The sequence below is a fragment of the Primulina huaijiensis genome, chromosome 4 (assembly GCF_012295235.1).
Source record: "Primulina huaijiensis isolate GDHJ02 chromosome 4, ASM1229523v2, whole genome shotgun sequence".
Classification (NCBI taxonomy): domain Eukaryota; kingdom Viridiplantae; phylum Streptophyta; class Magnoliopsida; order Lamiales; family Gesneriaceae; genus Primulina; species Primulina huaijiensis.
The window spans coordinates 4761761-4776040 of NC_133309.1; the positions used below are offsets into that span (position 1 = coordinate 4761761).

The 14280-nt window shown below is 35.2% G+C and overlaps 1 non-coding gene across 1 annotated transcript; it reads right to left on the reverse strand.

Annotated features, from left to right (window-relative positions):
• Window positions 1-13957: 13957 nt before the first annotated feature.
• On the reverse strand, window positions 13958-14068 carry LOC140975968 (small nucleolar RNA R71). The gene has a single exon (XR_012175104.1). It is a non-coding gene; the product is annotated as a small nucleolar RNA R71 (small nucleolar RNA).
• Between the last annotated feature and the right edge of the window lie 212 nt (window positions 14069-14280).

The window sequence follows — 14280 nt, forward strand, 5'->3', positions numbered from 1 at the left end:
AGTGGCACGAAGTCGGTCGAGTTTTGGAGGACTCTGACGAACATGGGTAGCTTGATGTCCCGCTACGTGGCCAAAGTAGATGCGATGCAGGGATTCCATGTTAGTGTAGATCCAGATACACTTGTTTTCCAGGGCAAGAATGATAAAAAAAGCTACAAACTGACTGTAGAAGGGCCATGTCTGAATGAGGGTATTGTTATTCATGGGCATCTGAAGTGGGTTGAAGTGAATGGAAAGCATACTGTAACAAGTCCAATTGCAGTTCTCAATTTAAGTAATGGATAGGTTATATGTTCGATTGAGTGAGTTTGAAATAAATTTGTGCACCACAAGAATATAATCTATAAAATGTTTACTGTCTTTGCTTATGTTTACTTTCTTTGTTTACTAGTTCTTTTACCAAACCCGAGCCAACCCACCATATAAATTGAAGTTTAGTAACTTATTCAGATTACCATACAAATGTGGTTGGGTGGTAAGCGATCATACAGCCTTCGCTATACAATTCTGTGTACTAAACTTCAATTTATTGAGCCCCTTAGAATCCACTTAATTGGTTCATATATAGGTGTTCGGAGGATTTAGAACCACCTTTGAACCAACTAAACAGCAAGCAAGAGAAGTGGTTCTTAGGCTATAATATTAAGCTCTTTGATTCTAGAATTTTTGTACTTTAGCAGCTAATATATATGCATCATGTGAGCAGGATAATTGATACATATTTATGTTACATCTTGCAACAATTCATTCTATTTTTCAAACAACAGCATATTATGTCTTCTTCTTATCATATGCTCATTGTTTGGTGATGATATACACATTAAAATCTAATTCAAGCGATCGAGTTCCTGCATATTTCTAGGATTATCATGATATTATTAGAGTAAGTGCTCAACAAGACAAGTTGTAGCTTGAATTTTATTGACTGATATGTAAAACAATCTTTATTTTATTATTATATTATAGTTTTATCCAGTTATAACATTTAATTTATCTGCATACTTGTAACGCCCAAAAACCAACCTACGTAAACCACATGTATGCAAATGAAATCAATTACGTAATTATTTTATTTAATTGATTTTAAATACTTACTTGATGCTTATTATATGATTAAATGATTATATGGCATGAATTCATGAAATCGTAGATTTTATCCGAATATTCGATAATAGGCTGGTGAAAAGGGATGGGGGACGAAGGAGATAAAAATAAATATTTTCAATGCTTCTTATCATGATTAAAAATGATTAAATTTTTTTAAAAAATGATAGACTTTAAATTATTTTATGAGACGAGCACGATTATATCCGGGAAACCGATTTTAGGCAAACGAGACTCTTTTAAAATATCAAAGACTTTATTTTTGAAAATTAATTTTTATAAAATTTTATTTTTTCAATAAAAATAAGTGTTATTGAGCCTAATTTGATTAGATTGAGTAGGTCCATCTGCTCATATACTTGAAAGCCCAAAATTCAAGCCCATTATCATACAAATTAAATCTATAAAAATGAAAACCTAGCTCCTAAACACCTCATATCAGCAACCCCACACACACATCACACACACCAAAATTTCGAAAATAAAGAGGAGAAGAAAGCTAGGGCTCTTCGTCGTCGTTCGTCATCCTTCGCACCCCACACCAACGATCACGTATTCGAGCGTTTTAAACGCAAAGACACATTACTAAACCTTTTTGACGCATCATTCAGAACATAATATGCTTGTTTTATTTGTTTTTGCATGAAAAAAAACGCGTGTTCAATTATTTTTACGACAGAACGATTATTTACAAAGTTTTGAAAATTTTACGCTTATTTGTTAAACGTTATGATTTCTAAGGGTTATGCTGCCAACTTGGGATGATTTATGGGTAGAATACGAACGATTTAAGGTGGAGTCGAGGGATGAATCAAACGTGGTAAGGGAACAAAGCACCTAGGTTTTTCTAGGAGGGACATGATTGCATGCTTCTTCCAAGGGGGCGGTTGGTGTGCATGCTGCACTAGGGCTCGGTCCGAGCTGGCTGGGGCTCGTGAGGGTCAGGGTTGCTAGGATACGTGGCTAGTTGACAGGGAAGAGTACATGATCGTCTGTGAGCTGCTGCAACCGGGGGAGGGGTGCTAAGGCCTTGGCTAGGGTGGTCTAGCCTGTGTCTCAGGGTGGTACAGAGAGGGTCCGACGGGCTTGGGCTCGGTGGTGGCTCGAGTGAAGTGTCCTAGCCGAGTAAGGAGTCATAGGCGCATAGGAAGCATACGCGTGACTTGTGTTCTTGCACTTGCAGATCTTACAACGTGAACCGAGGAGCTCAAGGATGGTTTGGTTGGGTCTGAGACTGGTACAGGGTCGGTGAGGGACATAGGTGATCGGTGGTTAAGTAGCTAATTGTGGGGCCGTTAACTCCTAATCGTGATTATAATACAATTTGATTAGGATTAATTAATTACAGCAGAAAACGGGTTTAAATTTTCTTTACAATGAGCCCAAAATATGTTATTTGAATACTAAAACTAGTATTTTATCTCACATCATAAAATCTGTCCACACATAATCAAAACACTCATACAACAACAAATCATATCCTCGGGACATGCCCCGTTATATAGATACCTAAATATACTGGGAAACAAAGACATAAAACCTCAGCTCAACTGTGACTCCCTCCAGAAGTACCCTCTCCGGTCTCCTGATATCATGGAGTACCTGTCATATTCCACATACAAAGACAACAACAGCCCCATCTGGAGAAAGCAAAGCTCAGTCTGAAGCAACCACAATATATACCACAGTTATCTAAACAATGATATATGATATGCAATGCATGTATGTCATGGAGGTATCAGGTCAAATGCCCATCCACTGAGCACATGTCAGAATCAATCGAATCGCTATCAAATCAATGCTCGAACTGGCACACCGGCCTCAATCAAGGATAATCATATGATAGCGTCGACAAAGCGCCATCAAATCTCAAATATCAATCAATCATCGGGGCCACTAATGTCTATGTTTTAAGGGCCACATAATTCCAAACATAGCATCGTTTTCACAAACCCAGAATCAAATCCAATCATATCAGGGTATCCAAGGATCATAACTCAACGTGCATGTCATATATGCCACATCAACTCAACAAGTAAGGCATATTGACACATATTCTCAGTCAAAGCAATCAAACATATATCATATGATACAGATACTTGTCGTATGTTACTCGGTCGCAACATCCCTCAATTCTTCGTTTCCAGTCCACTGTAGCTTTAGATTTCAGTATAAAAATCTATCTACATCAATAACATATTCATTTCAATCAATAAATTCATTCAAATTCAACAATATAAGTTTCAAATATCTTTTGAAACTTCAAAAATTCATATCAAATCAAAATTATAGCATAATTCAATTCCGACTTCAAAACTTAGATTCTTGTCGATTATTCTACCGTATATATTTATCAGAATTAACAATAACTGATAAATAATTATTCAATCTCAATCCATCGATTAAAATTCTATAATTATAATAACTTGAGAAAAATTCAAAATAACATCACTATAATCTTCTCTCCTTCGTCAAAATCATACACTATTCAACAATTTTCAATTTCTGTATGATTTAACAATTTATCAGATTTATTCCAAAAATCGACGAATTTCAAACATCACCGAAAATATAAAATTTATACCTCGAATCGAACACCTCGTGTGAACGATCCCAGAACTGAAATCGGTTCGTCGATTGGATAAACCGATAAGTCGCAAGATCCAAAAGGAAAATAAAACTGTATCCTCACTTTTCTCTCCTCTCTGCTATATTTTCTGAAAGAATGAGACTCACGTACGTGAGTTTCAACTTTATCTTTCTTTTTCTTTTTCTTTTTTAATTTTAATATTATATTATATTATATTTATAAAATAATATCATATAATATAATATATTATTTAATATTTTAACGTCGGTAATCCCTTTGGATCAGTCAAACGATCACATTTTCCAAAACTCAATGCATGAAACTTCTATATCTTTGAGTTTTCTACGTTATATCCAAATTTCAAATCATTTGGACTTCATATGATCAGATATGTCATTAATTATAATTTCGTCCTTAAAATTAATTCATTATTTTTCAACTTATTTACGAAAATGCCATCAAAATAAATTGAATATTTTTCAACTTATTTACCAAAATGCCATCAAAACTATTTTATTTTCGGTGTCTCACATTTCTCCCCAACTTAAAAGATTTCGTCCTCGAAATCTCAAACATCTCTATATACATAACATTGGCAAACATATAATATGTCACCATTTATTGTATATATCAAAACTTAAATCAGTAAATGTATCACTATACATTGAATACAATGGAACATGTGGAATAGAATCAAACAAGTGCGGATATGCTTCTCGCATCTTGCTTTCCAATTCCCACGTTGACTCCTCCACACCATGTCGTGTCCATTGCACTCGAACTAAAGGGATCGATTTGTTACGCAATACTTTCTCCTTCCGATCCATAATGCAAACAGGTTGTTCAACATAGGAAAGAGAAGGATCAAGTTCAACCTCATCAGGTGAAAGTATATGTGATGGATCGGGTTCATACTTTCTCAACAAAGAAACATGAAATACATCATGAATGACAGATAAAGCTGCTGGTAATGCCAACCGATAGGCAAGATCCCCAACTCGATCAAGGATCTCATATGGTCCAACATATCGAGGAGACAATTTTTCTCGCAAGCCAAATCGAACAGTGTCTCTAAAGGGAGATATTTTCAAAAATACTTTATTACCTTTAAAGAATTCCAAGGGTCGTCTTCGTTTATTCGCATAACTCGTTTGACGATCCTGAGCAGCTTTCATCCGCTGCCGAATCAACTGAACTTTATCATTCATTTCATGTATCATTTCAGGTCCAGTCAATTGTCTTTCACCAATTTCATCCCAGAATAACGGTGACCTACATCGTCTCCCGTATAAGGCTTCAAATGGTGTCATACTAATACCTGTTTGAAAGCTATTATTATAAGAAAATTCCACCAATGGTAAAGCGTCTTGCCATCCCATTCTGAAATCCATCACAATCTCACGTAACATATCCTCTAACGTTTGAATTGTACGCTCCGTTTGGCCATCATTCTAAGGATGATAAGCAGTACTCATAGCCAAACGCGTACCCATTGCTTCTTGGAAACTACCCCAGAATTTAGAAGCAAATCTGGGATCACGATCTGATACAATTGAGACTAACACACCGTGCAGTCTCACAATATTCTCGATGTATAAACGGGCCATTCTCTTATAAGGATAAGTCCGCTCATACGGAATGAAATGTGCAGATTTCGAAAGCCGATCAATAATAACCCAATTAGCGTCACAGCCCTTGGGCGAACGAGGTAAATGAGTCACAAAATCCATAGCAATATGTTCCCAATTCCACTTTGGAATTTCAAGACTATGGAGTAATCCTCCAGGTTTCATTCTCTCGGCTTTTACTTGCTGGCAAACAAGATATTTCAAAATAAATTCAGCAATGTCCTTCTTCATACGTCTTCACCAGAATTGAGGTCTCAACGTCAAATACATTTTCCGACCTCCGGGGTGAATACTGTATTTGCTACAATGTGCTTCACGAAGAAGGGCAGATTTCAACTCAGACTCATTAGGGACTACCAGTCGACCATTAAGTCATAAAGAACCATCAGAAGAAATCTGAAATCCAGACTGATGTCCTACAGATACAAGTTCTTTCGACTTTTGGATCTGAGCATCGCTTCGTTGGGCCTTTCGTATTTTCGATATCAAGTTCGGCTCAATTTACAATGCTGAGACAGTGACAGAATTCCAATTCTAGTGAAAAGTCCAACCAGAAGTACATATATCCTCGTGTACTTTGGCGACATTAACAGAAGCTAAAACAGAATCATGAACTTTCCGACTAAGGGCATCCGCAGTAACATTCACCGATCCCGGGTGATATTGAATCTCACAATCAAAGTCCTTCAAGAGATCCATCCATCTGCGTTGTCTCATATTCAAATCAGATTGAGAAAAGAGATACTTCAGACTTTTATGGTCCGAATAAATAATAAACTTTTCTCCGTACAAATAATGGCGCCAAATCTTCAAAGCAAACACAATGGCGGCCAATTCAAGATCATGAACATGATAACGTGTTTCATGAGATTTCAATTGACGAGACGCATAAGTAACCACTTCGCCATGTTGCATCAGAACACAGCCCAAATCTTTACCAGATGCATCTCTACACACTACAAATCCTCCGGTACCTGAGGGAATAGTCAGCACAGGTGCTGTGGTCAATTTCGTCTTCAATTCAAGAAAATTAGCTTCACACTCATCTGACCAAATGAATCTCTGATTCTTTTGTGTCAGTTGAGTAATAGGTTTAGCTATTTTCGAAAATCCTTCAATAAAACGACGATCATAGCCAGCTAAACCCATGAAGCTACGGATCTCAGGAACATTCGTAGGTCTCGGCCAATTCAATACAGCTTCAACCTTAGTAGGATCAACAGATATGCCATGTCTCAAGATGACGTGGCCCGAAAATACCACTCGATCCATCCATAATTTTCATTTGGACAATTTAGCATATAAATGGCCATTGCGAAGAGTTTGAAGTACCAGTCTTAGATGTTCAGCATGCTCCTTTTTCGATTTCGAATATAAAAGAATATCATCGATAAATACGATAACGAATCGGTCAAGATAATCTAGAAAGACACGATTCATTAAATCCATAAATACAGCAGGAGCATTAGTGAGACCGAAAGGCATAACCGAAAACTCATAGTGGCCATACCTGGTACGAAAAGCAGTTTTAGGCACATCTTCTTCTCGAACACGTACTTGATGATACCCAGAACGAAGATCAATCTTCGAGTAGACAGAAGTACCCTGAAGCTGATCAAAGAGATCATCGATACGAGGAAGTGGGTACTTGTTTTTCACAGTAGCCTATAATCGATACACATTCGCATAGTACCATCTTTCTTCCGAACAAATAAAACTGGAGCTCCCCAAGGTGATACACTCGGTCGAATATATCCCTTATCGAGAAGATCCTGTAATTGTTCTTTCAATTCAAGAGGTGCCATGCGATAAGGAGTTTTAGATATAGGTGCAGTTCCCGGCATAAGATCAATACTAAATTCAACTTCTCGATGAGGAGGAAAATCAGGAATCTCATCGGGAAATACATCCGGGAATTCTTTCGCACTAGGAATATCAGATAAAGAAGGCTCCTTCTTAGAGACATCAATAGCGTAGATAAGATAACCCTCATCCCCGCTAAACAAAAGTCGAGACCTGTCCAGAGAGGATACCAAAGGAATTTTGGCTTGAGAACCCTGGCCATAAAAATTCCACTTGGGTCCATCAATAGGTCGAAATCGAACCACTCCATGAAAACAAGCGACAGTAGCTCGATTTTTCGTCAAGATATCCATGCCAACAATACAATCAAAGTCGTGCATTGGAAGGACAATCAAGTTCAAAAATAGCACATTGTCCTCGTATATCAATACACAATTCTGCACAACTTGCTCAGACAAAATAACTTTTTTGCTGGCGTGGCTATCGACAATATATCATACAACAGAGTACTCAGAATATCATGAGATGCAACAAATGCATGAGATATGAATGAGTGAGATGCTTCTGTATCAAATAAAACACGTGCAGGATAATCGCAAAGCATGAAAATACCTGCAATCAAACCACCAAAAGCTTCCTTGGACTGATCTTTAGTCAAGGCATACAATTTCACTTGAGGACGGCCTTGTATAGTCTGACCACCAGGTACTCGGTATAGTGGAACATTCGACTGCTGAAAAGAGGGAACAAGAACAGCAGGTCTCGTCATACTAGGGCCACCTCTAAATCCTGGCTGGGGTTGAGACGAAGTCATACCCCTGTTCGGACATACACGAGAGAAATGACCTTCTTGTCCACACTGATAAATTTGAGAGAAATGACCTTCTCGAGAAATTTGACCCTCTCTGGGATCCACTCGAACTCGAAGAATATGAGGAAACAGTGGAACCAATCTTCTTAAACTTCCTACCTCTAGGACGCAAGGTATGCTGCTGAGCTGATACTGGAGGTGAAGGAGTATACTGTGGACCTCCTTGCCTTAATCCAGCTTCGGCTGTCTTTGCTCGTTCAACTGCCTCTGCGTAGCTAGTAGGCAAACAAGATATGACAAAAGTATATATAGCAGGATGCAATCCATTCACAAACCTGTTATATTTTGCTTTTGCATTGGCAGCTACGTGAGGTTCATTCTCCTGAGCAGTGTAATAAGAAGGAGAGGAATACTGCTCCAAAAACTGGGCCTTGAAGACATCCCATGTGACTCCAATCCCAGCCTCTTTCAGTGCAATCTCAGCGGCTTCCCACCAAGATTTTGCTCGGTCTTTCAACTGATAGAGAGCAAGTTTCATTCGCCGAGCCTTAGAGTATTCAAAAATATTAAACAAGTGCTCGATATCCTTTAACCACGCTTCAGCTCTTTCTGCACTCTCAGTGCCAAAGAACCTCGGTGGTTTCAAATCCTGGAATCGAGCCATCACCAAATCCATGGACATTCCTTCGAATTGTCCAACCATTCTCTCAGTACTGCTATTCGCAGTTTCATTCGTGTGATCCATCTACAAATAGAAGGATGAATATCACAAATCAATATCAATGAAATATCATCATCATTTCATATCATCAATCTCATCAACAACTTACTCAAACTAAGTCAAGTAGGAGCAAGTAAAAAAATAAGTCAAACACATGTGCACAATTCATTTCTGCCTATTACGTGTACACAAGACTCAATCGAGCATTCCCAGCTATGCTCTGATACCACTCCGTATGGGGCTCTTAACTCCTAATCGTGATTATAATACAATTTGATTAGGGTTAATTAATTACAGCAGAAAACGGGTTTAAATTTTCGTTACAATGAGACCAAAATATGTTATTTGAATATTAAAAATAGTACTTCATATCACATCATAAAATCTGCCCACACATAATCAAAACACTCATACAACAACAAATCATATCCTCGTGACATGTCCTGGCATATAGATACATAAATATACTGGGAAACAAAGACATAAAACCTCAGCTCAACTATGACTCCCTCCAGAAGTACCTTGTCCGGTCTCATGATATCCTGTAGTACCTGTCATTGTCCACATACAAAGACAACAACAGCACCAACTGGAGAAAGCAATGCGCAGTCTGAAGCAACCACAATATATACCACAGTTATCTAAACAATGATATATGATATGCAATGCATGTATGTCGTGGAGGTATCAGGTCAAATGTCCATCCACTGAGCACATGTCAGAATCAATCGAATCGCTATCAAATCAATGCTCGAGCTGGCACACCGGCCTCAATCAGGGATAATCATATGATAGCGTCGACAAAGCGCCATCAAATCCCAAATCTCAATCAATCATCGGAGCCACTAATGTCTATGTTTTAAAGGCCACATAATGCCAAACATAGCATCGTGTTTACAAACCCCAGAATCAAATCTAATCATATCAGGGTATCCAAGGATCATAGCTCAACGTGCATTTCATGTATGCCACATCAACTCAACAAGTAAGGCATATTGACACATATTCTCAGTCATATCAATCAAACAATATCATATGATACAGATACCTGTCATATGTTACTCGGTCGCAACATACCACAATTCTTCGTTTCCAGTCCACTGTAGCTTTAGATTTCAGTATAAAAATCTATCTACATCAATAACATATTCATTTCAATCAATAAATTCATTCAAATTCAACAATATAAGTTTCAAATAACTTTTGAAACTTCAAAAATTCATATCAAACCAAAATTATAGCATAATTCAATTCCGACTTCAAAACTTAGTTTCTTGTCGATTATTCTACCGTATATATTTATCAGAATTCATAATAACTGATAAATAATTATTCAATCTCAATCCATCGATTAAAATTCTCTAATTATAATAACTTGTGAAAAATTCAAAATAACATCACTATAATCTTCTCTCATTCGTTAAAATCACACACTATTCAACAATTTTGAATTTCTGTATGATTTAACAATTTATCAGATTTATTCCAAAAATCGACGAATTTCAAATATCACCATAAATATAAAATTTATACCTCAAATCATAGACCTCGTGTCAACGATCCCAGAACTGAAGTCAGTTCGTCGATTTGATAAACCGATAAGTCGCAAGATCGAAAAGAAAATATAAAACTGTCTCCTCACTTTTCTCTCCTCTCTGCTATATTTTCTGAAAGAATGAGACTCACGTGCGTGAGTTTCAACTTTATCTTTCTTTTTCTTTTTTTTTTTTTAATTTTAATATTATATTATATTATATTAATAAAATAATATCATATAATATAATATATATTATTTAATATTTTAACGTCGGTATATTTCTTTGGATCAGTCAAACGATAACATTTTCCAAAATTCAAAGCATAAAACTTCTATATCTTTGAGTTTTCTACGTTATATCCAAATTTCAAATCATTTGGACTTCATATGATAAAGATATGTCGCTAATTACCATTTCGTCCTTAAAATTAATTCATTATTTTTCAACTTATTTACAAAAATTCCATCAAAATAAATGGAGTATTTTTCAACTTATTTACCAAAATGCCATCAAAACTATTTTATTTTCGGGGTCTCACACTAATTGAGTCCTAGATCGATTGGGACTCCTAGGAAGACTAGGAAGCTCGGTCGTGACTAAGAGTCTTGTACGCAAATGTTTGCGTGACTTACGGGCTGGTTAAACGAGTCTAGGATGGTCAGGAGGGTGGTCTGGTTAGGGGTTGGCTCGAGGTGGCTCGGGCATGGTTCGAGAAATTTGAGAGATGGCTCGATGGTGTTGAGTTGGGTTCGAACTAGGGTGTCTAGAAGAAAAGGGCTTGAACCGTGGGTCCACGGGAGTGACTCATGACTCACAAGGGTAGTTTAGGTAATAAAAAGTTTATGTTTAAAGTTTGAGATCAAAATATTCAAGATTGAATTAAATCGGAAATTAAACGCTTCACAAATAATTAAATAGTAAATGAAATCGAAAACCTCGAATTTAAGTTAAATAAAATTATTAAAAAATGTGATTTAAGCTTAAATAATTGTTTGGGATAAGTCCATGTCAATAAAATTAAGAAATAGCCAAAATCGAGAAATTTTACGTCTAGGGGCAAAACGGTCATTTTACACCTACGTAGTACGAAAAGGGTTGGCAGCAACCTGAAGGTTCATAACGCATGAGAAATGATATAAAATGATGATTCTGATGAAAATATGATATTTTATGATTTATGGTAAAGCGGTGCAATTTGTACTGTTAAAATGTCATTTTTGGAAAGTCATGATATTATATGCTTTACAAAGAAAAAAGGAAAATTTTTTGAAGAATGTGAATTGACTGTGACAAAATGATAGATGATATTTGGGAGATCCTTTTAAGAAGGAACGGTGAACTTACAATTTTATGGGAATGCCGTGAGGGAAAAGGCTCCGGGGGAGAATGTTTACGGGACAAGGCCCCTGAGGGAGACCGACGATCGTCTTTTCATGCCGGTACCTAGTGCCCATCCCCTTGCGCAATGGGAGCTAAGACTGATCAGTCAAACATAGGATAAAATGTTAGTCACTTTCAAAGATCAAACTTCACCCAAAATGATAAAAAATGCAAAGATTTACGATTTTATGATTTTACGATTTATGATTTATTTACGCTTAAAATTATTTTAAGTAAAAATATGATTTTAATGCATGTGCCTGTATATGTATTAATTGCTACTCCTATTTAGAGCGTGCTGAGTCATTAGACTCATTAGGTTTGAATGCTGCAGGTGATGATGATATTGAGAGAGTTGCTGACACTTGAGTGGATCGAGTACTTCAGTATAATCCCGAAGGACATTTTTTTTCCGCACTAGATCGTTAGGCAAAGTTTAAAGAATTTTTGTAAAGGATTTTATTAGAGATTTTATGCTTTATTTTGAAGTTAAGTCCGATCAAGTTAAAGGTAGAAGTGAATTTTGGTAATTGAAGATTTTAGGGATTTTAGGCACTTGAGATATAAATTGTTAAATTATTTTGATCTATGGAAATGTTAAGTTATTTTTAATTGTGGTTTTCGAATTAATGGGTAAAAAAAATTAAAATTTTTAGTAGAATTTCAAAGTTTAAAAGTAAGGGTCGTTTAAGTATGTACTAGAGCGAAGGATCTCCAAAGAGTTGTATACTGCTATTCCGAGAAGCTCAAGAAGTGACACCTCAATTATGTTAGTTTTTACTGCTTTATACTTTATATGCTAAAATTCTTTAAATGCTTTTATGATACATGATATAGGAGATTAGATGCATGTTAAATTTTAATATGTTAAAATGTGATGAAACTTAAAATTAGAAATTTATTATATGTTAAAACCTATATTTTAAAATTTAAGTTTCATTAAAATTATAAAATTATGTTATTTTAGTATTGTGTGTTTATATTTAAATGTCATACTAAATATGTTTTATTTTCAGGTTTTCTACGTGTAAGTAAAATAATGATAAATCAAGCTAGAAAACTCAAATGGAGGTGATTCAAACATGTTTGGAATTCTTGAGAAATTATCTACAACTTTGCAGAAGACATGATTGCTTAAAAAGTTGGTTAAGATGATCAAATTGTGAAAATATCAAAAAGATGACAAATTTACTTTCAACATGACCAGAATATAGTAAAAAAATCATAACTATTTCAATATTTAACACAATGAGGTGAACCAAGTGGTCAAATTCACCTACAGACAATTCCGTACATGTTTAATGTTTTGAGCAGAGTCAAATTCCCGCAACTAACTTATTAAATCATATATTTCATTTAGGCAATAGCGTGGCTCTGCCGGTTGTACTAAATGAAATATAATGATTTAATTTAACATTTATTTTATGTAGTTATATATTTATATAGTTATATATATAATCATAGGTATCATATATAAAATATCGGTGAATTAGGTATTTTCTATAGTGGGAACTATATTATATTAGGTGTGTGTTTAAATATTTAATTTTCTTGGAACCATTGTTTATGGTGGTTTCCTTTGTTTTACTTTTAGTTAAACAATATTGCATAAACCAAGAATAAATCTTCGAGCCTTGACAAAATTTATAATTTGTAAACTTCGTTCTTGCATTTGGTAATCTATAAATTAATAAATTTAAACTTAAAATAACCTCTCTGTGGATCGATCTCGTACTTACGAAATATATTACTTGCAGACAACCTACACTTGGGTGAATTATAATTTAAGTAGTAGCAAGTTTTTGGCGCCGTTGCCGGGGAGGTATAAATTAAGTTTATATTTGTTAATTATGTTTTATTTATAAGTATTGTGTTGTTTTTTTGTATGAGTATTTGGAGTCGAAAAAAAAGTGGTATACTTATTCGAGTATCTGAAAATAATTTAAATATGGATGATAATTCAAATAATCAAGATAATGATAACAATAATAAAAATAATAATAATAATAATAATCAAGAACATGATCAATTAAGAACACTTAGGCACAATATGAATCCTATTAGAACTAGTGCCCCATCTTGTTTAGTTTTTCCTCCTGATGCATCTAATTTCAACTTTAAACCTCAAGTTATTCAACTTTTACTAAATTTTCATGCCTTAGATTCTGAAAATCCATATTTACATCTAAGAGAATTTGAGGAAGTTTGTAACACTTATAATGATCAAAATTGTAGCATTGATATAGTTCGATTAAAGCTTTTCCCTTTTTCTTTAAAAGATAAAGCTAAAACATAGCTACAAAATTTGAAATCATATTCAATAAGATCATGGGAAGAAATGCAACAACAATTTCCCAAAAAGTTTTTTTCTTCCCATAGAACAAACTCTTTTAAAAGACAAATTACTACTTTTTCTCAAAAACAAGGAGAAACATTTTATCAATGTTGGGATAGATATAAAGAATTACTTAATACATGCCCACATCATGGTTTTGAAACATGGAGAATAGTTTCTCACTTTTATGAAGGTCTAATACCTAAAGATAGGCAAATGATAGAATTCATGTGTAATGGAACTTTTGAAGATAAAAACCCAAATGAAGCTATGGAGTATTTGGATTCATTAGCAGAAAATGCTCAAAATTGGGATAATATAGGCACAATAGAACCACCAACAACTAAAATCAATAATTCAACAAATGGGG